The 25,226-nt window shown below is 43.0% G+C and overlaps 1 protein-coding gene across 2 annotated transcripts in view; it reads left to right on the top strand.

The window, feature by feature from the left end:
- Positions 1 to 292: 292 nt before the first annotated feature.
- Positions 293 to 25,226, top strand: part of LOC136884657 (uncharacterized) — a 578,112-nt gene continuing 553,178 nt past the window's right edge. The window contains exon 1 of one of the 2 annotated variants that reach the window (XR_011018937.1): positions 293 to 430. The gene's annotated coding sequence lies outside the window, so the exon portion shown is untranslated. The remainder of the gene's footprint in view (positions 431 to 25,226) is intronic. The other variant, XM_068230169.1, reaches the window with a different exon arrangement.

Raw genomic sequence — 25,226 nt, 5'->3', positions numbered from 1 at the left:
ATGACAGTTGTATAGCGTATATTATTATGTTTTTCAATCGTAGTAATAATTTTAAATTGTGTTCTGCTTATTAGGCTTCTTATTTTCCTTCTTGTTATTATTATTATTATTATTATTATTATTGTTTGATGTATTTAAAGATTGAATCCTATATCTAATAAAGGAACGTAATTGCGCTCAACCTCAGTTCGTTCGTACTATCAAATAAATAATATTGCATCATAAAGACACAATCCATTCTCCCGCTGGACCAGTGGTGAGTCACATACCGCGTTTCGCTGTTGCTGCCACATCACATGAGGCGGGGGGAAATCTAAGTAGACAGCACAGCCTTGGCATGTTCTGACCGTGACCCTGGCCCTGACATTCACTCGCGAGAGCTGAGATGTAGTGTAGTTACCGAGCTGACGCCAACAAGTGCAGAGGAAAGGTAAGTGAATCTGAACATACGTTGGCCTTTACACATTTTTTGTTTAAGCGGCTTTTAGAGTGCCGGGAGTGTCCGAGACAGGGTTGTCAGATGTGCGGTCGAGCTCGTATTCTACAAGTTATAAACTTCGTTTCAAATTGACACTGACGTTCACATCATCAGTAGCGGTGGTGATTGCTTCCCCCACACAACAAGCATCATCATCATCAACTATTTTTGGAGAAAATATTACATTTTTATTCCATTTTAGCAGGCTGAAACTAGGAATTATTAGAAAAGCCATTTGTACACGCCCTGTTGTTTTATCAGATAATTCTTCTCTTCTCTTTATTTTCTTTTATCCGAAATACGCACAAAATGTCCTTCGTCTCGGGTAACCGATTTGTACAGCGCCAGAGCAAATAGTGAAGACTTTGTGCTATGGGGAAGAGTACCAGGGCTATATTTTTTTTTTTTTTTTTTGCTGAGGTCGTAGACAATGAGGTACGATTCACCACCTTGGCGCGTGCATTCGTCAGTCTGGCAGTCTCTTTAGTGTCTGTTAGTTTTTAGTGTATAGTCAAATACTAAATGGTTTTAGTTGTATAATCAGGCCGTATTTCTTTTTAATTGTAATAGATGTGTAATACTGCTCGTTTGGCGAAAGTTTTAATGTACAGTATAGTATTGAGTAAAAATCGAAAAAAAAAACTATTATTACTGCATATAAGTTGGTAAATTGTCAATCTTTACTTCTCTGTCGAAATTCGCTGAGAGAGCAAGAAAAACTTACCATTTTGTGGCCTTTTTAAAAAATTTGATGTAGGCTATATACCCGCCTCCCCCCATCCTCCACTATATCTCACAAACCCGGGTACCGTACTGGTTTTTGTCTGTATATTTTCTGTCTATCTAACTAAGCTTTCATTCCTCCCCTGAAGGTGAGAGGCGGGCCACCTAGTAGGGAACACCTACTCTCTGGCCAAAAGATTTGTGGGGTTTAAATGTGATGTGCTATATGTGAGAGACGGTAAATAGATGTGATGGGAATGGGAGATATGATTGGGGGCATCTTGGCTTTTTGTTTTTCTATGTTCCCTGTATTTGCTTTTTATTGTTTGTTTTTTTGTATGTTTATCACTAAATTAGTTGCGTGTTTTAGTCTGTTGAAAATTTTGGTTGGTTACATAAATACACAAAATATAACAATACCAAAATACAGGCTTATTTCACCTTAATTCTTTAACTGCTTAACCTAAGGCACTTTACAAGTTTCTTAAGTATGAAGAATGACAGGTCTAGTAAGCATACTGCCACATACAAATACGAATGAAGTTCGGAATGTGAAAAGATAAAATAAAAATTAAATTGATCTATACCACTTATATACAGTATCGTATAATTTTGAAAGGGTAGTGCTATTTCGTATTCAATGGTGACAGGGTCGACGTGGCGTCTTAGGGACCGTAATATCAAAGAGTAATAGGGGCCTATGAGATGGACTATGGGTGTGGAGAGAGTGCGTAGGGTACCCAAACACAGGCTTCTCTATGGGGGTAGCCGGTCTGTGGGTTGGATGAGGATGTGATAAAAGTGGAGCGGGGATAGGGTATGTCGAGGAGTCTTAAAGGGTAGTGGCCAGACGGTGGACGTGACGGACTTGTTCGGGTCAGGGCTTTATCGAGGAATCTTTGGAACAGGAGGGAGACGTGGGTGTCTAGTCGGGGGAAGGGGAATATGTTGTAGAGGTCTTTGGCATGGTACAGAGGTGAGAGACGGAGAGCAATGAGAACCAGACGGCGTTCCATGGATAGAAGAGGTTGGTAGAGGGTTGGACGGCTGCCCAAACAGGGTGACCAGAGGTTATGGCGGGTCTGATAATGTTTTATAGGTAAGGAGAAGGAGATTCGTGTTGAGACCCCAGCTGGTGCCAGCCAGTCGGCGAAGCAGCTGGGACCTGTGGGCGGCTTTGGATTTGGTAGTAAGGAAGTGAGGAGGAAAGGACAGGAGTTGATCGATGGTGATGCCTAGGTATTTCAAAGTTGGTTGCGGACGAAAGAGGATCTTTTTCATTTTGAGGCGGAAATGTGCGAAATTTCGGGCGGCGGATAGGCGGCCACGACGGGGTCGGAGTAAGATGAAGTGCGTTTTGGAGGTGGAAATGCGCAGATGCCAACGGTTACACCAGGAGGCAAAGGATTTCATGTAAGGTTGAAGTATTCGGTTCATGGCTTGGACTGATGGGAGGGGGCAAGGACTGCTGTATCGTCAGCGAATTGGAGGAGCTTGACGGGGGAGGGTGGTTGGGGGTTATCGGCTACAAAGAGAATGAGAAAGCAACGGAGAGAGCGGAGAGCCTTGAGGAACTCCCAGAGACTTGGGGAAGGGTTGAGAAAGCTGGCCTTGGTTGAATATACAGGTGGTTCTGTTGTGTAGGTAAGAACAAAAAATCGGATGAAGGAGTGAGGAAGGGTGAAGAGTTGAAACTTATAAATTAGGGAGGAATGTCAAACGAAATCGAAAGCTTCATTAAAATCAAAGGTAATGAGAAGGCTGGGGCGGGCTAAGTTGAAATTATCGGCTATGAACTGGGTGAGGCGGAGGAGCTGGTGTTAGGTGGAAATTTAGGGACGAAAACCACATTGGGAGGGTGGTAGAAGGTGGTGGGACTGCAGGTAGGGGTGAATACAGCGAATTAGGATCTTGTCCAGGATTTTGGCGATGATGGTTATAAGGCGAAATGGGTGGTATGAGTCTGGGTCTGACAGGTCTTTTCCAGGTTTGGGGAAGAGGAGCATGGTGGATCGTTTCCAACTGGTAGGATAAAAACCGGAGGTGAGGATGAACGTATGTGGCCTGTAGTATAAGGAGTGCAGCTGGGCTTGGCGGATGTGTCGGTAGTGGATGCGATCGGGGTCTGGAGCGGTGTATCGGGATCGGGATAGGCCGTCTGTGATGTCTATGACTGCTGTCGGGGTGTTTAAGACGTGGGGTCAAACCAACACCATCCTCTAGGTACCCAAAACAACCTATGAATGATGGGTTCATAACCTTACCTACCAGGGAGAGAGAGAGAGAGCGAGAGAGAGAGAGAGAAAGAGAGAGGGAGACAGAGACAGAGAGAGTTAGAGAGAGAGAGACAGAGAGAAAGAGAGAGAGAAAACCACCCAGTAAGAAGGTTGTTAGCGTGTTCGCCCCGAAAAGGGGGTTAAAGCGAACACACAGCAGGGCAAGGAGGACAAGGAAAACAATAACGCACAATACAACAACAAACCAGAGGAAAGAAAATACACACTTACCTAGGAAAACAAATCGAAGCAGGAAAGGCCGCGGTCAGAAATTTAACTAAAGGTAACAGTGACAGTGCCTCGTTGAAAAAGTTGAATGAATGAAAACACACATTTGTAAAAATAAATGATTTTAATCCACCTTTTAAAGATAACAAACTTGCAAAAATTAAAGAAAACAGAAACTTAACTAGAAATTAACTTCCTTAAAACTCTTCAGGTAACATCAATAAACTATGACCAACCTCAAAGACTTTAAATAGTTGAATGATTTAAATTAACAGGTGTAAAACCGATTAATACAATAAGATTAGTTTAAAATAAAATTAAATGCTGACCTCGATAAGAACATTAATGGCACACAAGAAATAAAACTTCCTACCGACCGGTCGCCTACGCTAGTAATTAAACCTAAACTCTAAAAATTAATTAATTAATTAACCCAAGGTTGAAGTAACATTCTCTACCGTAAAACCATTTCCGCACGGCAAGCCTTCGCAAGAGTCAGTATTTTAAAACACCCCAAACACACGAAACAGGTTTCAAATTTACCAGAGAAGAAAAAAAAGGAAAAGGCAAGAAAATATAAGGTGACTATTCACTTAGAGCACACGAAAGTCAAACACATCCACATTAAAGAATGTACCAAACAAAGGTCACGCCTCCATATAAAATTCAAGTTCGCCCAACAATCACATCAACAAAAACGTTGCTAAGGCCACAACAACAAAGCATGTCCACGAGGACACCACTAAAATAGGCAAATGGCCACAAACCATAGAAATTAATAAATAAGGGACCCCAAAAATAGAGCAGAAACAATAATTAACAAGAACCAAACGCCAAAAATAAAATTTAGTAAGCAAGACCGAATTTCAAACAGAATCTTGCGATTGCTTTGCCTAAACAGAAATTCCTATAAAATTTGACCAATAGAATTCATAATTAAGCTTAAAACAATTTGGTTATAGTGCGCACCGAACTTTTCTACTAAAACACTAGGCTGTAGCTTCTAGTTGTTTACATTGCAATGTAACACACGTGCAGACATTACGCAGCTAGTGGATGATGCTTATTATTATTATTCTTGCCAGAAGGGATGACTTTTCTCACATCAGACCAGGAAATTTCTTGAAGACTTTCCAGCTTCCTTGAGGATAATTTTCCACATAATAAATGCGTTTAAAAGAACTTACAGTTTCGATCCATGAGTACGAAGTGATGCTGCCTAGTTACTTTCACCACATGGTTTTCAAACAGACGAAAAATGTGCAGTTCAACAGCTCGTGCCACATTAAATAAATTTCTCGAGGCCAGCTATAAGTCTGTAGGGCGCACAAAAGCCCAGAAGGGACTTGATTCAGCCATTCTCAAAACTATTTCCCCCAGACATATTGCTGGTGCAACACACACGACTGCCCGCCATGGCGATCTTACACCGACTGTTGGCGTGCTCGCTGCAAAACCAAGCCTGGCGTCCACTTCTCCTTGCATGCGCTCAGAATACTTCCGGCGGCCCGAGAGTTCCAAGCCTAGCCACCAGAGTGTAGCACATCATATTCAAATAAGGCAACCAAGATATTACACAATAAATGTCATGGGGTAGAGTTCATACACAAGGTTCGTTGACACAAATTTCTAAGGGTTTCAGAACCCAGACCAAAAGATTACTGAGGGGTTTCAACACGTTAAAACCGTCACAGTCGTGTGAGTGAGTGCTTTGAGGATGGTTGTAGGCAGGGCGAGGAAAGAAGGTTTTGATAAAAGGTGTGGGTCAGTTACGGAATGATGAATGGTGGGGGCAAAGCGTTGGTGAAAGTGGGAGGAGAAGATCTCGAGTTTCTCCGCGGTGTTATTTGGAGATAGGCAATTATGGAGGATGGGGTAAGACGGGGTGCAGTGTTGGCCGAGGAGGGAATAGAGCTTATGCCAGAATTTGGAAGGGGAGGCATGTTGAGCGTTTAGAGAAGTGCAGGTGGCAGACCAAGATCGACGATGGTGGGCATGGAGATAGTTGGTAATTGTACGGCTGGTTTGGCGATGGAGACGGAGAAAGTAACGAGCACGGGTTCTGGAGAATTCGAGAGGTAGTATTGGGATAGTTTCTGGAGATGGCGGAATTTAGGTGGGAGGCGCCGTTTATGGGGTGTGTAAAGGGAGGTGGGAATATGGGCGTCGGAGGCTGAAGTTATTGTAGTATGGAAGAAATGTGCAATGGTTTCTACGGATTGGGCGTCGGTGGGAGGAGGAGGTTGGGTGAGGGATTGGCTAATGTGGATACGGTAGCCTGTCTAGTTGGTTTTGGAAAAATTAGTGATGATGCGGCGGGGGGCGGGGATGGGTTGGAATTTGGAGTAGGATAGGGAGGTGATCATTCCCTATGCTGGGGAGAAAAGAGACTTGTAAGTGATTTATAAAGGAATTATGAGCGATAACGGCGCCAGGAGTGGTTGTGAGGAAGGGCGCGATGGTCCTGGAAGGGGAATAAATGATGAATCTATGCTGTGTAGGAAGGTGTTCGGCGGCTGTTCGACCATGTTGGTTGAGATCTGCGAGGAGGACGAAATGCCGGAATGAGTTATGGAGATAGGTGAGGAAGTCTGTCGGAAGATGGTTGTGGAAGCGTTGTACATTGTGGCTAGATGAACCGGAACTGAAATAAGTGGTTGCGATAAGGTATTCGGGGAAAGAATGAGGAGTAGGGGGAGGTGGATGCGCGTAGAGAGGGAGGTACGGATGGCTATAGCGGCGCCCCCACGAGCAATCCCATCGGGGTGGTCCCATCTTTGGAGGGTGAAGCCAGACAAGTGAGCAGGTTGGCAGTGATGGAACATTGTTTCGTTGAGTAAGACGGCATAAGTGGGATTTTGATGTAGAAGAGCTTGGAGGTGAAGGCGTTTTTTCCGGAAGGATTGAATGTTCAGGAAAACGATGGTGATGGGAGGGGAGGGATGTATTATCCATCATACAAGGGTTTCGAGGCAGGAAAACTGAAAATGACAGTTTAAACCAGGGTGGATTGTTTGGAAATGGAGATTTAAGGCTTGATTGGCGGCAGCTTGACGGTGTATGAGTGCGGGGGGTGGGGCGGTGATAAAGAACGATCTTGAGGAGATAAGGTAAAAAAATCGGATATCTTCTATTAATGGGGGAACAAACTGGGAGATGGTTGGACGTGGCGGGGGGTGGGAGTCGATGGTTCTGATGGGAGCAAGTTCATGACGGTTTACTGGAGGGGGAGGACGAGCTTTACATTGGCGTGAGTAGGTGGGATGAGATTGACGACAGGTTTTACAGACAGGTGGAGCCTGGGTGTTTGGACATTGGTTGGTGGGGTGAGGTTGGGTGTATTGCCCACAGACCAGTTGTTGGGCTTGGTATTGACCAGTGCTGTGTTGATTGTATGAAAGACAGCGTTCGCAACGTAGTGACTGAGGTGGGAGGTCCTTGGATGGTTCCACGCGGTAATGTTGTTTAAAAATGGAGACTCCTGTAGTTAACAATCTATCCACGTCAGCCGTGGTAGGGAGGAGGAAAGAACCAGGAAGGTCAGCCCAGACTCACTCCTAATTCGTAAGACTTTCCGTGCTGGGACGTTCTCCGCTTTAAGTTCGTAGAACATTATATCGTCGGTGAGTTCCGGATCGACCCTCCTGATTACGCAACTAAAAATACTGTGTCTGGGGTGTGCGGGAGGAGTGTTGATACGGGGTTGGGAAAGGTGCCGGAAAGGAGAGGATGAGCCTATGTGCACCCCCCGATGATATTGACTAGTTTAGAAGCAGCCTCCTCACCATTGACTTTTATGATATATGGAGGTAGGTCTGATGTTCGCTATCCCTTCTCTCTTCATATGGTATCGATGTAGGATGCGGAACATGGCTTGGGCAGAGCGGAACTGGGGAGCTGGGTTTTTAAGAACAAAGCTATGGGTGCCCTGGGGGCGATGTTGAGATGGGGCGGGGAGCTTGGGACATGGTGGGAAAGTCAGTGGTAGAATAGGTGTTGGAGGGAAACGGCAGTGTCTCCATTGAGCGCTGCTCCTGGATGAAGTCGGCTGTTGCAGAGGAGTTATCGGTGCCGGAATGTAGTTCTTGGTAGGGTCATGCTGGCGGCAGTTTGTCGATGAACTGTGGTAAACCTTGATTCGATCATGAAGTGAGAGTAAAGTTGACCGTCAGTTTCCTGGGCGGTTCAGATTCTGGAGCGCGATGTGGATGATGTCGTTTGTATTTTAATCCATTAGAGTCCCATTGTGTTGGGGCTGGCTGAACTAGTAGATGACGAGGGGTGGTTGGTCTTCGGAGGAGGACATTACGGAGCGACGAGCAATGGAGCTTGTGGTGTTTGTAGCTCTGTTGACGGTGGAACTGGCGGCGTTTGTGGTGGTGATGGTAGTATTGAAGGCACAGTTTGTAGAAATTATATCCATTGTGTATGGAAACACTCACTGTCTCTCAGGGCAGTCTTTATACACTCTTTCGTGAATCCTAGTGTGTCAGGATCTGACCAAACCCGAGCTTTAGCAGAGCACTTGTGACTAGGAGTCAAAACCCCATTCTGAGTTAAAGTGACCACCAGGTCTTCTTTTCCTTCTTCTTCTTTCGGACGAAGGCCTCGGTCGATTCCAATCCTGACACTTTTGTATCCCATCATTACCGAAAGACCTGCTCTGTGGGTGCGACGTAAAACAAGTAGGAAAAAAATAAGTTTTTTTAATTATTCATTCCAGTTCTTTCATTTTCAATATGTTTTCATCTCTCTGTTAACAGTGTTTTGTCATTATTAGCAATTTCATAAAAATCTCTACTTGACATTGAAGGGACATTTACAGAAATGAACAGCTGAGACCTAATCAAGTCAACAGAACAAATGTTTCTCACAGCTGACAATTTCACACGAACATCAGGTGGACTCGAACTACGTCAGGTAGCTGTCCGCTATTACGCGTCTTATTCGACAGGATAATATAAGAAACAACTTTTAAAAAAAGGAACTCACACCAGATAAAGAAACCAAGGAGTGAAGAAATGTATCCTCTTTGAAGGAAAGAATAAAAGCTCTTGGTACTATCAGTGGAGGAACAGTGGCGTATTTCCGGATAGGAGCTGTCCGGGACGCGGGACATACAGTACTCGCCCGTAAAACCAAGGACGTCTGGTCCGAGGGCATATTCGGCTCACCAGAAGCGGGTCTTTTGATTTGATGTGCGCGTCGTGGTGAAAACGACACCTACACCCAGCCCCCAACTATCGTTAAAATTCCCGACCCTGCCGGGAATCGAACCCGGGTCCCCTGTAACTAAAGGCCAGCACGCTAACCATTCGCCCATGGAGCTGAGCTTTAAGTAGGTACTTCAGTGAGAACATAGATAATTTGTTTACCATCAAGTGTTGGGGGTGCAGTACATAACACCAGGGCAGGCGCCGACTTCGAGTAATTATTGGGGGGGGGGGGCATGATTAACACACAAATTAGCAGCACCTATTAATGCTGTACCGGGCGGTACACCTCCACGCCGCTAATTCAAACCTTGCGCCAGTTGAAACTCCCCTATTGGAGGAAGTCTGAACTTTATCTAAGGTGTTAATTTTCAAGTTTCTCAGAAGATGTCACTACTTGGAAATTTTTGAGTTTCTGAACTGGGTCGTTTTCGATGTATTTTTGTTTTACCTGTAGTAAGAAGTGTGAACTTTCTCTTCTAGAGGACACTACTGAAGAACTACAATGGTGCACCCTAGTGCGAAGTGAAAGAATTGGTTTTTTGGAGACATTTTTATTTCAAAAGTTTGTTTCTTGTTAAATTTCTTTCTGTTATTGTTTAAGATGGCTGTATAACCCTTTCTTTCCCCTTGTTTTGAATTTAGCCAATCCCGAATTTCTCGAATTAATTTTCCACCAATAATGTGTTTCTTCTTCGTATTGTGTAGGGGTTTTCTTGGTGAACCAATAAAATCCTTGTGGGAGGGTATTCTCATTCCTGTAACGCCTCGAACTTTCCGCGAGAGTATATAAACTGCTGATTTTAGGGTCTCTGCGCCATTTCAGTAACATCTTTCAGTGTGTAAGGTACATAGCAGGGGGCGGGAAGCGCCTCTTTCTTCGGGCAGCAGTTCATCCATAAGGTAATGGCCGTTTAATAACTTCTTTTCTTGCTAGCTCAGCAGTTTAACTCTCGGGGCGGGTCCGAAGCTTTTCCACCATGTAACTTTTCCCTAAAATGTGAAGACTCTTAGTATCTATTCTCTTTTAAGCTACATATTGGGATAGAGAGTGCTTAACCCTCTCGAGCTCCCACTCATATTGTTTTGAGGTGAACTTATTTTTCACAACCAATTCTTCCTTAACGTAATGTAAATTGTTTCTTTCTAAAGTCACCTCTTTAGTATGGGATTAGCCCTTGTATTAGCGGCCTAGAGCCAGATTAGGTTTTAAACAAAATGTATTAGGAGTGCAGATCGCCTCCTCTCAAATTGGTATTTTAGAGGCCATGTAATTAACCTTTTCTCTCTTAATAGGCCTCAGTAGGTTGGGTATTTTACCCCGGTTTTCGTGTCCGTGGAGGACAACTTGAAAGTGGAATTTGGTGTGGCCTTTGATAGGCTTAAGGTTTGAGAGCGAGTGGCTCTTTCTTGAAAATTGAATGTTGTATGCCTCGAGGAGGCTTTTCTGTGTAATTTGGAGCAAGTGCTCCTGGGCATGAATGGGGTTTTCTGCCCCTCTTTTGAAACTTGTTTTGGGGTAAAGCTGGGCTAATTGCTCAAGAATTGTGAGTTCGGTGCTCGAAGCCCAAATCCTGTAAATACTGTAGTTGTACTTTTGTTGCCTTGCTACTCTGTACCTGCCATGCTTGTTATTTCTTGATTTTGCAAAGAAAATATAACCTTGTTAAATTTTAAATTAACTTTAATTTCGTAGCCTGAGACCTGTTCACCCCCGCACCTTCTTTCATCTCTGCTGTTTTACAGATACCTCGGAACAAATGCAAACATTCCTATATAATAACAATGTACTTCAATAATATTCACAAGTAAACACTAAAATAGAACATGCGATAGGAAAGGGCCAGGAGTGAGAAAGAAGCGGCTGTGGCCTTAATTAGGGTACAGCCCCAGCATTTGCTTAATGTGAAAGCGTGAGAACGATCTTCAGGGCTGCCGACTCTATCCCGAATGCAAGGTGATGGCGCCTAGGCACCTTTTCCGTGAGCGACATTTGGATGACGTGCTGCCAACCTAACTACGTATAATACTCTGGTGTCATATGTTGGATACGCTGTGAACATTTCCTCGCAGTGAATGTGTGTGGTGTGAACTGCCTCCCTGCTCGATAGCACCGCAGTCGGAATATTCAAATTGGTAGGCAGGCTGTGTGGGTGGCACCTCCGAGAGAACACAAGAGTCGGTCATCTTCTTCTTCTTTCGCTCCACCCTCGTTCGGGTACGTTGAATCAATAATTTCCTAGGTGCTGTCTTTTCTTAGTGCCTGGTATTTCTTCACTCTTTCTCATCTTCGTTTCCTGTCGTCTTCCGAGATAATACGTTTGGCTTTTCATGTAAATTTGTCTTGGAACCTTATATTCTCATCTTTACTTATTACCTTAGCTGTTCTATCAAACAGTTATTTTTCTGTAATTTTTTATTCTACCAGGTCTTTTTCGGTTTCTTTAAACCAGTTGGGTTGTTTTGCGGTTACGGAAGAAGTCAAAGATTTGTTTGGTGAATCTATTAGAGTTCATTCTGAGAAGATGTATCCTTTATCGCATAGAATCTCAGAGTGTTTCATTTTTCTTGCACAGTGTATCGTTCTTGATGTATATCATCGTATTATTCTGAAATTTTCGTCCTATGATCTTTCTTAAAATCTTCCTTCCTTTTAGCTCGAGTTTCTCCACCTGGACTTTGAAATTCGTGTTTACTATTTCTGCTGCATATAATGCTTCTGGTATACTCACTGTTTTATAATGTTTAATTCTGCGCCCCCATGAAAGGGATTTCCTCTTGTATGTACCTTTTGTTAGTTGGAACACCAGTAAAAGTCTTTTCACCTGATTTCCATTGCTGCATTCCACAGCATTTCAACTTATTATTATTATTATTATTATTATTTTTTTTTTTGGATTCGTTGTGCCCAGCTGTGGAGCGCGTTTGAACTTATTTTGCACAATGTTTCTTCTTCTTTTCTTCCCAATATCTCTTCATTTTTTCACTGTGTTCCTTTCTGCGTGTTTCTGTCCAGCCTGTATTTTTTCTTGTTGGTTTCTCTGCAAATTTATGTTTGTTTACTAAGCTTCTAAATTTCATTCTATCTTGAATGGTTTCGTCCTCGATACCCATTTCTTGTAGATCTTCATGTATTTCTGCTAACCAATTGTTGCGGATTTTCAGGGTTAGAGCTAGGTTTAGAATTTTCTTTGTCAGCCTGTTGTTATCCATTCTGTGTAGGTGTCCGTAGAATTTTAGTCGTCTCTTTCTGATGGTATCTGTGATTTTTTCTGTGAATTGAAAAATTTCGTGTGGTTTCTTTTTCATCCAAATTCCATTTTCGAACTTTGGTCCTAGGATTTTTCTGAGAATTTTCCTCTCTTGTTTCTCAATGCTTTTCATTTGTGACCTGCCGCCAATGATCAGTGTTTCAGATGCATAAAGTGCCTCTGGTTTGATGACTGTATTGTAATGTCGTAATTTTGCATTTTTTGATATACATCTTTTGTTGTATCTGTTCCATGTGATTTTGTAAGCCCTTTGCAGTTTAGCAGTTCTTTCTTTGTTAGCTTCCTGATTTAACCCTGCTGGCTGAATAATTTCACCTAGATACTTGAATTTGTCTACTTGGGAAATTATTCCACAATTGGTGATTAATGGTTGATTGTCGAATCTTGATTTAGTTCCTTCCATATACTGCGTCTTTTCAAATGAAATTTGAAGTCCGGTTTTTGCGGCTATTTCATTCAATTTTTCTATGGATTGGATTGCTTCTTGTCTGTTGTTCGAAAGGATCGCAAGGTCATCTGCGAAAGCTAAGCAGTCAAGGTGAATTTTGTCTTTAAGAAGTCTGCCAATGTTTATACCTTTAGTTTCTTTTCTCCATTCACGAATCACTTTTTCCAAAACTAAATTGAATAGTAGTGGGGATAGTCCATCCATTATTATTATTATTATTATTATTATTATTATTATTATTATTATTATTATTATATAATTCGCTGGGGCCATCAAAGACCACGTTAAGTCTTGTTGCATTTGACACTGAACTTGGCCTTCTTTAGAGCCCAAATTTCCCTCATTCTTTGTGAGTGGGCCTGCTTACGCTCCTCTGTCCAAGGGGCACCGTGTCTTCTCTTCGGTTGCTCGTCTCAGTTTAGCCCGTTCGTCAATATTTCCTTGCGGAAGAGATCTCTGTTAAGGGCGTCTTCAGCTGAGATGTGTAGCATTTGCAGGTCTTCTTTGGTATTTCTAAACCAGGGAATTGTGGTTTTGGGGTTTGAATCAAAAAAGTGAAATGTTTCTTTAGTTAATTTCCCTACGTCCATTCTTTTCAGATGACCGTAAAATCGCGCCCGTCTTTTTCTGATTGTGTCGGTAATTTTCTCTATTTTGCTATAGACTTCCTTGTTGGATCTCTTTTGATGGATTCCATTTCTGTACTTTGATCCCAAGATTCCTCTCACAATTTTGCGTTCTCTTTTCTCCAGTTCTTCAAGGAGTCCTTTGTTGGCATTTAGAGACAGGGTTTCGGCTGCATATAGAACTACTGGCTTCAGAACTGTTTCATAGTGACGTATCTTGGTATTTTAGGAAAGGCATTTTTTGTTGTAGATTGTGCGGGATGTTTGGTAGGCTATTTCCAGTTTGCGTACTCGCTCCTGAAGTGCTTCTTTGTCCAGTCCATTTTTCATGATGATCTCACCCAGGTATTTGAATTTGTCTACTCGGGTAATGTCCCCGTATTTTGTATGGAGTTTTGGTGGAGCCTCTTTGATGTTAGTCATTACTTCTGTTTTCTCAAAAGATATCTGCAAACCAGTTTGTTCGGTAATTTCCTTTAAAATTTCAGCTAGAGCTCTAGCGCTTTCTATGTTTTTGAGAGAACAGCAATATCATCGGCAAATGCTAAGCACTCTGTTGCGATCCCCTTGGATTTGGTTCCTATTCTCAATGGACTGTAGTTGGTTTCCTGTAATCTCACCCGCCAGGTTCTGATGATCTTTTCAAGAACACAGTTGAAGAGTATCGGGGATAGCCCATCACCTTGTCGGACTCCTGTTTTGATGTCAAAGGAATGCGACAGACATCCGTGGAACTTTCCCTTGGATTTAGTATCGGTCAGGGTGGCTCTAATTAATGCCAGCAGTTTCAAATCAACTCCAAATTCACTTAAGATGTTTAGCAGGACTTCCCGGTCAATGGAGTCGTACGCTTTCTTAAAGTCCACAAAGACAGACACATACTGCTTGGACCTTAGTGTACAATGTCTGATGATCGTTTTGAGATTTTGGATCTGTTCAGCTGTTGAGCGACCATTTCTGAACCCTCCTTGGTATTCACCTATTTGATGTTCGACTTGTGCTTCCAAACGCTCCAGGATGGCAAGTGATAGAATTTTGTAAGTCACGGGTAGCAAAGATATTCCTCTGTAGTTGTTGATGTTCTTCATGCTGCCTTTTTTGTGTAATGGATGGATCAAAGCTATTTTCCAGTCTTCGGGTAGGGTCTCCTTGTTCCAAATTTCTTCTATTTGCTTTTGCAAGATATCAAGTGATTCCTCTGGGGCATATTTCCATAGTTCTGCTACTACTGAGTCTTACCCCGGCGCTTTGTTATTTTTGAGACGGGCAATGTGGCGCTTGACTTCATCTCTGTCGGGTGGTCTGGAATCTGTGTACCTGAGTAAGAGTTCCTTGGTCTCAATGGGGCTTTGCGGTTTAAAGCAATTAAGTAAATTCTTGAAGTAATCTGCCAGAATGCTGCAATTTTCTTCATTTGACGTCGCCAGTGAGCCGTCCTTGCGCTCAAAGCATAGAGATGGTGGTTTATAGCCAGTGAGTTTGCGTTTGAAGGCTCTGTAGTACTCTCTGCTTTCATTCTTCCTAAAGTTTTGTTCTATCTTTTCAATGAGAGATTTTTCGTATTTACGTTTCTCAGTTCTGAACACCCTAGCTGCTTGGGCACGTTGGGTTTTGTATGTTTCCCAATCATTTTCTGATTTCGTAGAGTAGTACTGTTTCCACGCATTGAGTCTTTCTTGGAGGACTGATTCGCAGGTACCATTCCACCAGGCATGCTTTTTGCTTCTCTTGATTTCTGCAACGTCTTTGGCGGCCTCAACAAGGAGACTTCTGGCGTTGTTAAAGTCACAGTCATTTGGTCTAGCCTTCTCCTGGAACTCCTCGACCCTTTGCCGAAGTTTATCATTGTCGAAGCGTGTGATCTGTTTGGTTGTCTTCCTTGTGTTTGCGGGAATTGTTTTGAAATTGATAAGAGACATATAATGTTCTGAGGCCACATTGATGCCTTTCTTCACCTTGACATTCATAATCTCAGGGCTGTTTCTCCTGGAGATTCCAACATGATCAATTTGGAACTCTCCGAGAGCTTGGACGGGAAAAAGCCAAGTCATTTGCTTTCTTGATAGATGGCGAAAGTGGGTCGACATGACCTGCAGGTTGTGATTTTCGCAAATGGACACCTGTCTTTTGCCATTGTGATTGGTTCTTTTGTGAGCAGGGTAATTTCCTATAAATTTCTTGTACTTCTGTTCACGACCTAGTTGGGCATTGATGTCACCCAAAAGAAGCTTGACATGGTGTTTGGGGATTTTGTTTAATTTTTCATCCAGTAGGTCCCAGAAATTATCAACTTCGTCTGGATCAGACTTGTTCTTATTGTTTGTAGGAGCATGAGCGTTAACTAGGGCGTAGGTTTTGTTCGCGCATTTAATTGTGAGTATATACAATCTGTCATTTACAGGTTCGAAATTGGCAACCGATTTAAGGATCTTGGTTCTAACAAGAAACGCGGTTCCAAGCATCACAGCTCCATTGAGGATTCCTGTTTGCGCTTTGCTCTTGAAAAATCGGTAGCCTTCGGATTCAAAAATCTCTTCATTTTGGTACCTTGTTTCCTGTAGGGCCATTATGAATATCTGATTTTCGTGAAGAGCTTTGGTGAGGGTTTTCAGCTTGCCAGTTTGTGTAAGTGAATTTATGTTGAAAATTGCTAGAAAGGTTTTAGATTTTGGCCTGAGTTATTGACACTTCGGGGTACACCGAGACGCTCCGACTCGTCTCTTGCATGATGTCGAGTCTCCCCCAGAATCCGAACGAGACTCGTGCGCCGTGGCGTTCACGACGAGGGATTTATCCGAAGATTTACCCGCTGGGGTATGTTTCTTGAAATGTTGTGCCATCATGCTTTTTGACTTGACTTTGCTTTGGAGGGGTACCCATCCTTTTACAACTAGGGTTGTTAGCCCTAGAGGTTGCCTCAAGATGTTTTCTGGCTTCTGGTCATTTACCAGTCTTCGCCGTAACCCTGGCAAGGGACCAGTTTTTTTTCACGGTGGTATTTTATTTCCCTACTACCCTCTGACTCTGCTCGCGGCAGAGCCAGCGAGCTTCCCCAATTCCAATGGGACTCGCCCGATGGAGGTAACCGGTAAATCCCCACACGGGTTATTATTATTTTTATTATTATTATTATTATTATTATTATTATTATTATTATTATTATTATTATCAACTGTTTACCCTCCAGGTTCGGTTTTTCCCTCGGACTTAGCGAGGGATCCCTCCTCTACCGCCTCAAGGGCAGTGTCCTGGAGCTTCAGACTCTTGGTCGGGGGATACAACTGGGGAGTATGACCAGTACCTCGCCCAGGCGGCCTCACCTACTATGCTGAACAGGGGCCTTGTGGAGGGATGGGAAGATTGGAAGGGATAGGCAAGGAAGAGGGAAGGAAGCGGCCGTGGCCTTAAGTTAGGAACCATCCCGGCATTCGCCTGGAGGAGAAGTGGGAAACCACGGAAAACCACTTCCAGGATGGCTGAGGTGGGAATCGAACCCACCTCTACTCAGTTGACCTCCCGAGGCTGAGTGGACCCCGTTCCAGCCCTCGTACCACTTTTCAAATTTCGTGGCAGAGCCGGGAATCGAACCCGGGCCTCCGGGGGTGGCAGCTAATCACGCTAACCACTACACCACAGAGGCGGATTATTATTATTATTATTATTATTATTATTATTATTATTATTATTATTATCATCATTAGACCCTATTATTATTATTATTATTATTATTATTATTATCATTATTATTATTCTTATTATTATTATGCGAATATAATCAGAGCTTCATTGATTTAAGAATGGTGTTATGGTAAATGTCCTCCGGTGAGCCCTGGCACAGGTCTTACGAGTTGACGTCCATGGGCGACCTCCGTCTGCAAGACGGCACACACCACCAGTCCCTGCGATAGAGGAATGAAACTAGTAACATTTTAAACCCCGACTGAGGCGGGAATCAAACTCGGGACATCTTGGACACTGATATTATTTACTGCACCGTGATACCAGTGACCCGGCATTTCCAAACACAAGAATGTACACATATGTACACCTAAGACGAGTCTCAAAACTCACGACTACAAACTATTAGCTAAATTGACATTCTAATGAGTCTCAAAATGTACAACTCCGGACAGCAGGTGCCTGCGATGACCTCAGGAGGGATGACGTACGCGGTGACTCACGCACTAGCCTCTCCGGAGGTCACACACCATTATTATAAATTTATGTCAAAGGGGTCCGACTCGTTGGCTGAACGGTCAGCGTCTTGGCCTTCGGTTCAGAGGGTCCCGGGTTCGATTCCCGGCCGGGTCGGGGTTTTTAACCTTAATCGGTTAATTCCAATGGCACGGGGGCTGGGTGTATGTGTTGTCTTCATCATCATTTCATCCTCATCACGACGCGCAGGTCGCCTACGGGTGTCATATAGAAAGACCTGCACCTGGCGTACCGAAACCCGTCCTGGGACACTCCCGGCACTAAAAAGCCATACGGCATTATGCCAAAGGGAAAAAGTACATCACAGTTGGAACGCCAGTAAAAGACCACAGCAAAATATTTTCATAATAATAACAATAATAATAGTACACCTGTATTTCTTTCATTCGCCAACCATGATTTTCCCCCTGTTGGCAAAATAACATCCACAGTATCCCCTGCCTGTCGTAAGAGGTGTCTAAAAGGGGCCCCAGGGCTCTTAAATTATTTAAGAAAAGGCTAGATAAACAACCGATAGGTAGATACCTGCATGTCAGTGTTGATTGATTGATTGATTGATTGATTGATTGATTGATTGATTGATTGATTGATTGATTGATTGATTGATTGATTGATTGATTGACCTTGGGTTGCGACCGCGCATGATTCAATGCTTTAAATAACTGCATCTGAAAGTGCATGACTCATTCATATGTGTGGAGCATGAGCTCATCAGAGCCTGATCATCTTACCCAGTCACTTGCTGGAAGGGAAAGGTAATTTTAATTTCCCTGTGATGAGTTTGATGACTTGATGACAACATTAGGATTACTTCGAAAGCATTCACTATTCAACTGCCGCAGTCATTTTAATGGAATTCTAAATGAAAGACCGAAAACGTAATCGAATGGAAAACATAATCTAATAAGTGATTATTCTATCAAGTGAAACTAAATAAGTCTTCATATCTGAAAAAAAAGTTCCTTATTTAAGTAAATGCCGTCTTCTGGCCGCATAATGGAACAAAGTCACATTACTTCTAGCAGCAGGCAATAATCCTATAACGTTATGTCGTCCGGCTCCATGGATACATGGTTAGCATGCTGGCCTTTGGACCAAGGGGTCCAGCGGTTCGCGGGTTCTATTCCCGGTCGGGATATTAAGTTTCATGTGTTAATTCGTAAGGCTCGGAGACTGGGTGTTTGTGCCATCTTCAGCAATAGACTTCATGGACTAGATAAATATACGTATTTGTATTTTTCGTATCAATTCACTTAATTCAATCGATTATCCATCCGACACACTTAAACCGTAAAATGTATTCTACGCGCTGTAGCTGAATAATATTCGAAACTGGTTCGAGTATTTTATTTTATTTTATTTTATTTTATTTTATTATTTAAATAACCGGATGGAAGTTATTGGGTTACGATTATCCCATCATCAGTAGGGTGGACATTTATCCTTGAAAGAAGAACTGCGCATCAGTTCTGAACATTGGGATATTCGTCACCACTTCCTCCGGGCTCCCAGGGGCCCCCCCGCTTCCCGCGGGAAATTTGAATTTTGGCGCGAGATTTGAATTTGTAAACAAAGCCACGTGCTTTTTGACAGCTGTCATCGACTACAACGCATCGCTAACCTCACTGCTGCCATCTTGACGGGCCTAAACCTCAGTGGTACCAACTTAACCTAACTAGCGCGAGATTTGAATTGGTAAACTAAGCCACGTGTTTTTTGACAGCCAAGTGCTTTTTGACAGACAACAACGCATCGCAAACCTCAGTACTGCCATCTTGACGGGCCTAAACCTCAGTAGTACCAACTTAACCTAACTAACGCGAGATAAACAAATCCACGTGCTTTTTTGTCAGCTGTCATACGCCATCCTTAAACTACACAGCACCGTGCTGCCCTCTTTATCGCAGTAGCTGCAAATTCGTCACCTGTCATCGGCAGTGCTGCCATCGTGGCGGGCCTAAACCTTAGTGCTACCAACTTAACCTCACTAGCGCGAGATAAACAAATCCACGTGCTTTTCTGACAGCTGTCATCAGCCATCTCCAATCTATAGAGCACAGTGCTGCCCTCTTTAGCTACTTACCTTTGAGATGTGGTGGCGGATAATTTGAACAATGCTTTTTGACAGCAGCCATCTTTGAGCACCGTGCTGCCCTCTATGTGGTGGCGGAAATTTTAAAATTCTGCATGCTCTTGTTTGGAAACAAACCCACGCGGTTTTTTGACAGCCATCATAAGCCATCTTTAAGCAACAGAGTACAGTGCTGCCCTCTTTAGCTAGATACCTTTGAAATGTGGTGGCGGCAAATTCCACGTGCTCTTGTTTGGAAACAAAGCCGCATGCTTTTTTGACAGCTCTCATCCGCCATCTTTAACCAACAGAGCACTATGCTGCTATCATGCGGGCAATTTCGTTAGCTATCATCCGACTCTTTAATGAACAGAGCACCGTGCTGCCCTCATGCGGGGCAATTTCGTTAGCTGTCATCCGCCATCTTTAATGAACAGAGCTGCCCTCTTTATCGCAGGAGATGCAAATTCGTCACCTGTCATCGACAGTGCTGCCATCTTGGCGGGCCTAAACCTTAGTGCTACCAACTTAACCTCACTAGCGCGAGGTTTCAATCGGTAAACAAATCCACGTGCTTTTCTGACAGCTGTCATCCGCCATCTTTAATCTATAGAAAACAGTGCTGCCCTATTTAGCTACTTACCTTTGAAATGTGGTCGCGGATAATTTGAGAAATGCTTTTTGACAGCACCCATATTTAATCCAGAGAGCACCGTGCTGCCCTCTTCAGCTAGATACCTGTGGTGGCAGGCAATTCCACGTGACAGCAGCCATCTTTAATCAAGAAAGCACCGCGCTGCCCTCTTCGTGGCGGTGGCAAATTCCACGTGCTTTACAAACTCTCGTGCTTTTTTCTGACAGCTGTCATCCGCCATCTTGCATCAAAAACCTCACTGCTGTACTCTTTAGCTAGATACCTTTGAAATGTGGTGGCGGCAAATACTATGTGCCCTTGTTTGGAAACAAAGCCACGTGCTTTTTTGACAGCTGTCACCCGCCACCTTTAATCAATAGAGCACTATGCTGCTATCATGCCGGCAATTTCGTCAGCTGTCATCCGCCATCTTTAATCTACAGAGCACGGTGCTGCCCTCTTTATGGCATGTAGTAGCGGGCAATATGTAAAGATCTGTTAGCTATCATCCGCCATCTTTAATCAAGAGAGCACCGTGCTGCCATCTTTAGCTAGATACCTTTGAAATGTGGTGGCGGCAAATTCTATGTGCTCTTGTTTGGAAACAAAGCCACGTGCTTTTTTGACAGCTGTCATCCGCCATCTTTAATCAATAGAGCACTGTGCTGCTATCATGGCGGCAATTTCGTCAGCTGTCATCCGCCATCTTTAATCTACAGAGCACGGTGCTGCCCTCTTTATGACATGCAGTAGCGGGCAATTTGAAAAGTTCTGTTAGCTATCATCCGCCATCTTTAATCAAGAGAGCACCGTGCTGCCATCTTTAGCTAGGTACCTTTGAAATGTGGTGGCGGCAAATTGAAAAATTCCACGTGCTCTTGTTTAGTAAACAAACTCACGCGCTCTTTGTCAGCTGTCATCCGCCATCTTTAATCTATAGAGCTCAGTGCTACACTCTTTAGGTACATACATTTGAAATATGGTGGCGGATAATTTAAAGAGAAAAAAGTTTACATCAGCCATCTCTCGACGCTAATTGCACAAGATGGTGGCTATACATGACTCCTTAAAGGTGTTTATGCAAGATGACGGTTATACATAGGTTCTTATGAGACTCCCTTGGGATGCTTGCGCAAGATGACGGTTATACAAGGCTCCTTATGAGACACCCCAGGGATGCTTGCGCAAGATGGCGGTTGCTCTCTTGAGGCGGCTTAAGGGTCCTTTGCACATGATGGCTAGAGATGCCCTAAGGATGCTTGCGCAAGATGCCGGACGCAAGATGGCGGCTATACACGACTCCTTATGAGACTCCTTAAGGGTGCTTGCGCAAGATGGCTGCTGCTCTTATGAAGAAAGCTAGCTTAGAGGCTAACGTGTCGTGCTAGTTCGATTCATTAAATTTGGGGCTTAAATGCAAAGTGTTAAGTATCTCGAAAACGGTGCATCGTAGAGCAAAACGGACAAAAAAATTTCTGCCCAATTCCTCGGTTCGCAGAATGAGGAACAAGAGAAACATAGTCTAATGATGAGATCAACGGTTCGGTTCTAACTTAGGCCCTTTAGCATTAGCTCTGTTTCAGCTTGTAATGAAGCAAGTCTTCGCAACATGAACAATTTTAGCTATGGTAGAGAGTATAACGTGCCGTGCAGGTTCGGTTCATTACATTTGTGGCTTAAATGCAAAATGTTAAACATCTCGAAAACGGTGCACCGTTGAGCAAAACGGACAAAATATTTCTACCTAATACCTAGGTTTGCAGTATCAGGAATAAGAGAAACATAGTCTAATGATGAGATCGACGGTTCGATTCCTACTTAGGCCCTTTGGCATTGGCAGCTATCTATTTCTACAAGATGGCGGCTATACATAGCTTCTTATGAGACAGCTTAAGAGCGCTTGCACAAGATGGCTGCTGCTCTTATGAGACGCCCTAGGGGTGCTTGTGGAAGGTAGCAGCGACAAGACGATGACTATACACAGCTGCTTATGATACGGCCTAGAGTTGCTCACACAAGATGGTGGCTGCTCTGATGAAGAAAGCTAGCTTTGCATCGTGCAGGTATTTTTACAGCACTAAACCTCATACCTTTGAAATGTGGTGGCGGGCAATTTGAAAAATTCGACGTGCTTTTTCTTCACAGCAGCTATCTTTAGACAATAGCGGCTATACATAAGCTGTTAAGGCCTCCTCTTATGTCAAGGCATAGCTCTATCGAACAAGTTTAAACCTGCATCGGAATAGCTAGAGTAAGCACGTGCTGCAGTGATGACGTCATTATGCATGTTTAGACTTGCAAATCACAAAAGAAACGTAACAAGACTAGAATCGAACACTGCACTCTATGTCGTGAAATTTGTCTTGTGATTGGAACATTGATTGAAGTATTTAGAACACTAAATAAGTAGAACCGAACACTGTACTCAATACAACATGTGTTTAGAACATGTCAGAGGATACCTTTGTTCTAAGAAGATTAGATTACCGCACATTCCTTGTAGGGCTAATAGACTAAAGGGCTAATGGGCAAAAGGGCTAATGCGAAAAAGGGCTAATGGGTAAAAGGGCTAATGGGCTAAAGGGCTAAAGGGCTAATAGGCAAAATGGCTAAAGGGCTAAAGGGCTAAAGGAGCAACAACCTCATCGATCGCTATCAGCAAGAACGCTTGTACTTTGTTAAGTGTAGAAAATGAATCTTTTATTGTAAATGGTTTCATGTTCGGAACAAGGAATGGAACCTAGGGGTTACGTCTTACCTAATAAAATCCCCGAGGTGCGATGAGTTACGTTTTTCGAACTAGTGTTTGGAACACTGAACTTTTCAAGATGATAGCAGAGAGTTTAGCAATGTTCTGTTGTTGGATTATAAAATCCGCGCTATAACATGCATAAGGTGGCAGCCTTGAGGTTGACCGCCGTAAAGATGGCAGCAGTGAGGTTAGCGACGCTCTATTGTCCTTCAAAGTGAGGTTAGGTTTCGTCAAGAAGACAGCTGTCAAAAACGCACGTGGCTATGTTTACCAAACAAGAGCACGTGGCCGTGACGTCACGGTCACGTAGTATGCTGCCTCAGCATGCAAAGTTCAATGTCTACACCTACGTAGTTAACATTCTGCTATGTTCACAAGATGTTTTACACATAACTATTCTTTATGCTTTAAGTTCATGTACATAGGTTAAGTTAAGATAGCAGCAGGTACAAGCGATGGTCACATGCTCTAGTAGAAGATGCATGCATTATCAAAAGGTGGTGTTTACACGCTTTTAAACCTTGCTAATCTTACCGCTGCCATGTTCACAAGATTTTCAAACATCTCTATTCTTTGTACTTTAAGTTCATGCACATAGGCTATGCTAAGATATTAGCACAAATACATGCGAACTTTGTACATTCTAGTGGAATAAGTTTAGTACTGCGTGCATCATAGATACATGATGTGTACACGCATTTAAGCATGGCTATACGTAATGCTGCTGCTTTGTTTACAAGATTTTTATACATTGCTATTCGTTATGCTTTAAGTTCGTGCACACACAAGCGATAGTCGTACGCTCTGGCAGGAGAAGTTTAGTACGATATTCGATACATACATTATCGATAGGTGATGTCTACACGCTTTGGAACATAGCTCTTCTTTGTGGTTTAAGTTCGTGCACGTGGGTTAGGGATACACAAAAGCGATTGCTTTATGCTCTAGCGGAAGAAGCCTAGTACGATAGTCGATGCATGTAAAATCGATAGGTTATGCTAAGATAGCAGCACAATCTAGTGCAAGAAGATTAGTACGATATTTGATGCATGCAAAATCGATAGGTGTTTTGTACACGCTTTAAAACATGGTTATTCTTCGTACTTTTAGTTCATGCGTATAGGTTAGGCTAAGATAGCAGAACAGTCTAGCGTAAGAAGTTTAGTACGAGAGTCGATGAATGCGAAATCGATAGGTGATGTGTACACGCTTTGAAACATAGCTATTCTTTGTACTTTAAGTTCATGCGTCTTAGTTATGCTAAGATAGCAGCACAATCTACCTGAAGAAGTTTAGTACGAGAGTCGATGCATGCAAAATCGATAGTTGATGTCTACACTCTTTGAAACATGACTATTCATTGTACTTTAAGTTCATGCGTATAAGTTATGCTAAGTTAGCAGCAGAATCTAGCGGATGAAGTTTGGTGCGATATTTGATGCATGTGAAATCGATAGGTAATGTGTACACGCTTTGAAACATGGATATTCTTTGTACTGTAAGTTCATGTGTATAAAATTATGCTAAGCAGCACAATCTAGCGGAAAAAGTTTAGTACGAGAGTCAATGCATGCAAAATCGATAGGTAATGTGTACACGCTTGAAACATGCCTATTCTTTGTACTTTAAGGATATACGTATAGGTTATGCTATGATAGCAGCACGATCTAGCAGAAGACGTTTAGTACGAGGGTCGATGCATGTAAAATAGATAGGTGATGTGTACACGCTTTGAAACATGGCAATACATACTGCTGCTCTGTTCCCAAGACTTTTAAGCATAGCTAATCCTAATGCTGCTCTTAACGACGTCGAGCTAAGGATTGATTGACAGCTGTCTTCTTGACGAACCCTAACCTCACTTTGAAGGACAATAGAGCGTCGCTAACCTCACTGCTGCCATCTTTACGGCGGTAAAATCGAGGCTGCCACCTTATGCATGTTATAGCGCGGAATTTAAAATCCAACAATGGAACATTGCTAACCTCACTCTTGTCATCTTACGGCGGTAAACCTCAAGGCTGCTACCTTATGCATGTTGTAGCGCGGAATTTATAATCCAACAACAGAACATTGCTAAACTCTCTGCTATCATCTTGAAAAGTCCAGTGTTCCAAACAATAGTTCGAAAAACGTAACTCATCGCACCTCGGGGATTTTATTAGGTAAGACGTAACCCCTAGGTTCCATTCCTTGTTCCGAACATGAAACCATTTACAAATAAAGATTCATTTTCTACACTTAACAAAGTACAAGCGTTCTTGCTGATAGCGATCGATGAGGTTGTTGC

Source organism: Anabrus simplex, chromosome 13, assembly GCF_040414725.1.
Source record: "Anabrus simplex isolate iqAnaSimp1 chromosome 13, ASM4041472v1, whole genome shotgun sequence".
Classification (NCBI taxonomy): Eukaryota; Metazoa; Arthropoda; class Insecta; order Orthoptera; family Tettigoniidae; genus Anabrus; species Anabrus simplex.
The sequence above is the reverse complement of the archived record's forward strand: the minus strand, read 5'-3'. Positions and strand labels throughout refer to the sequence as shown.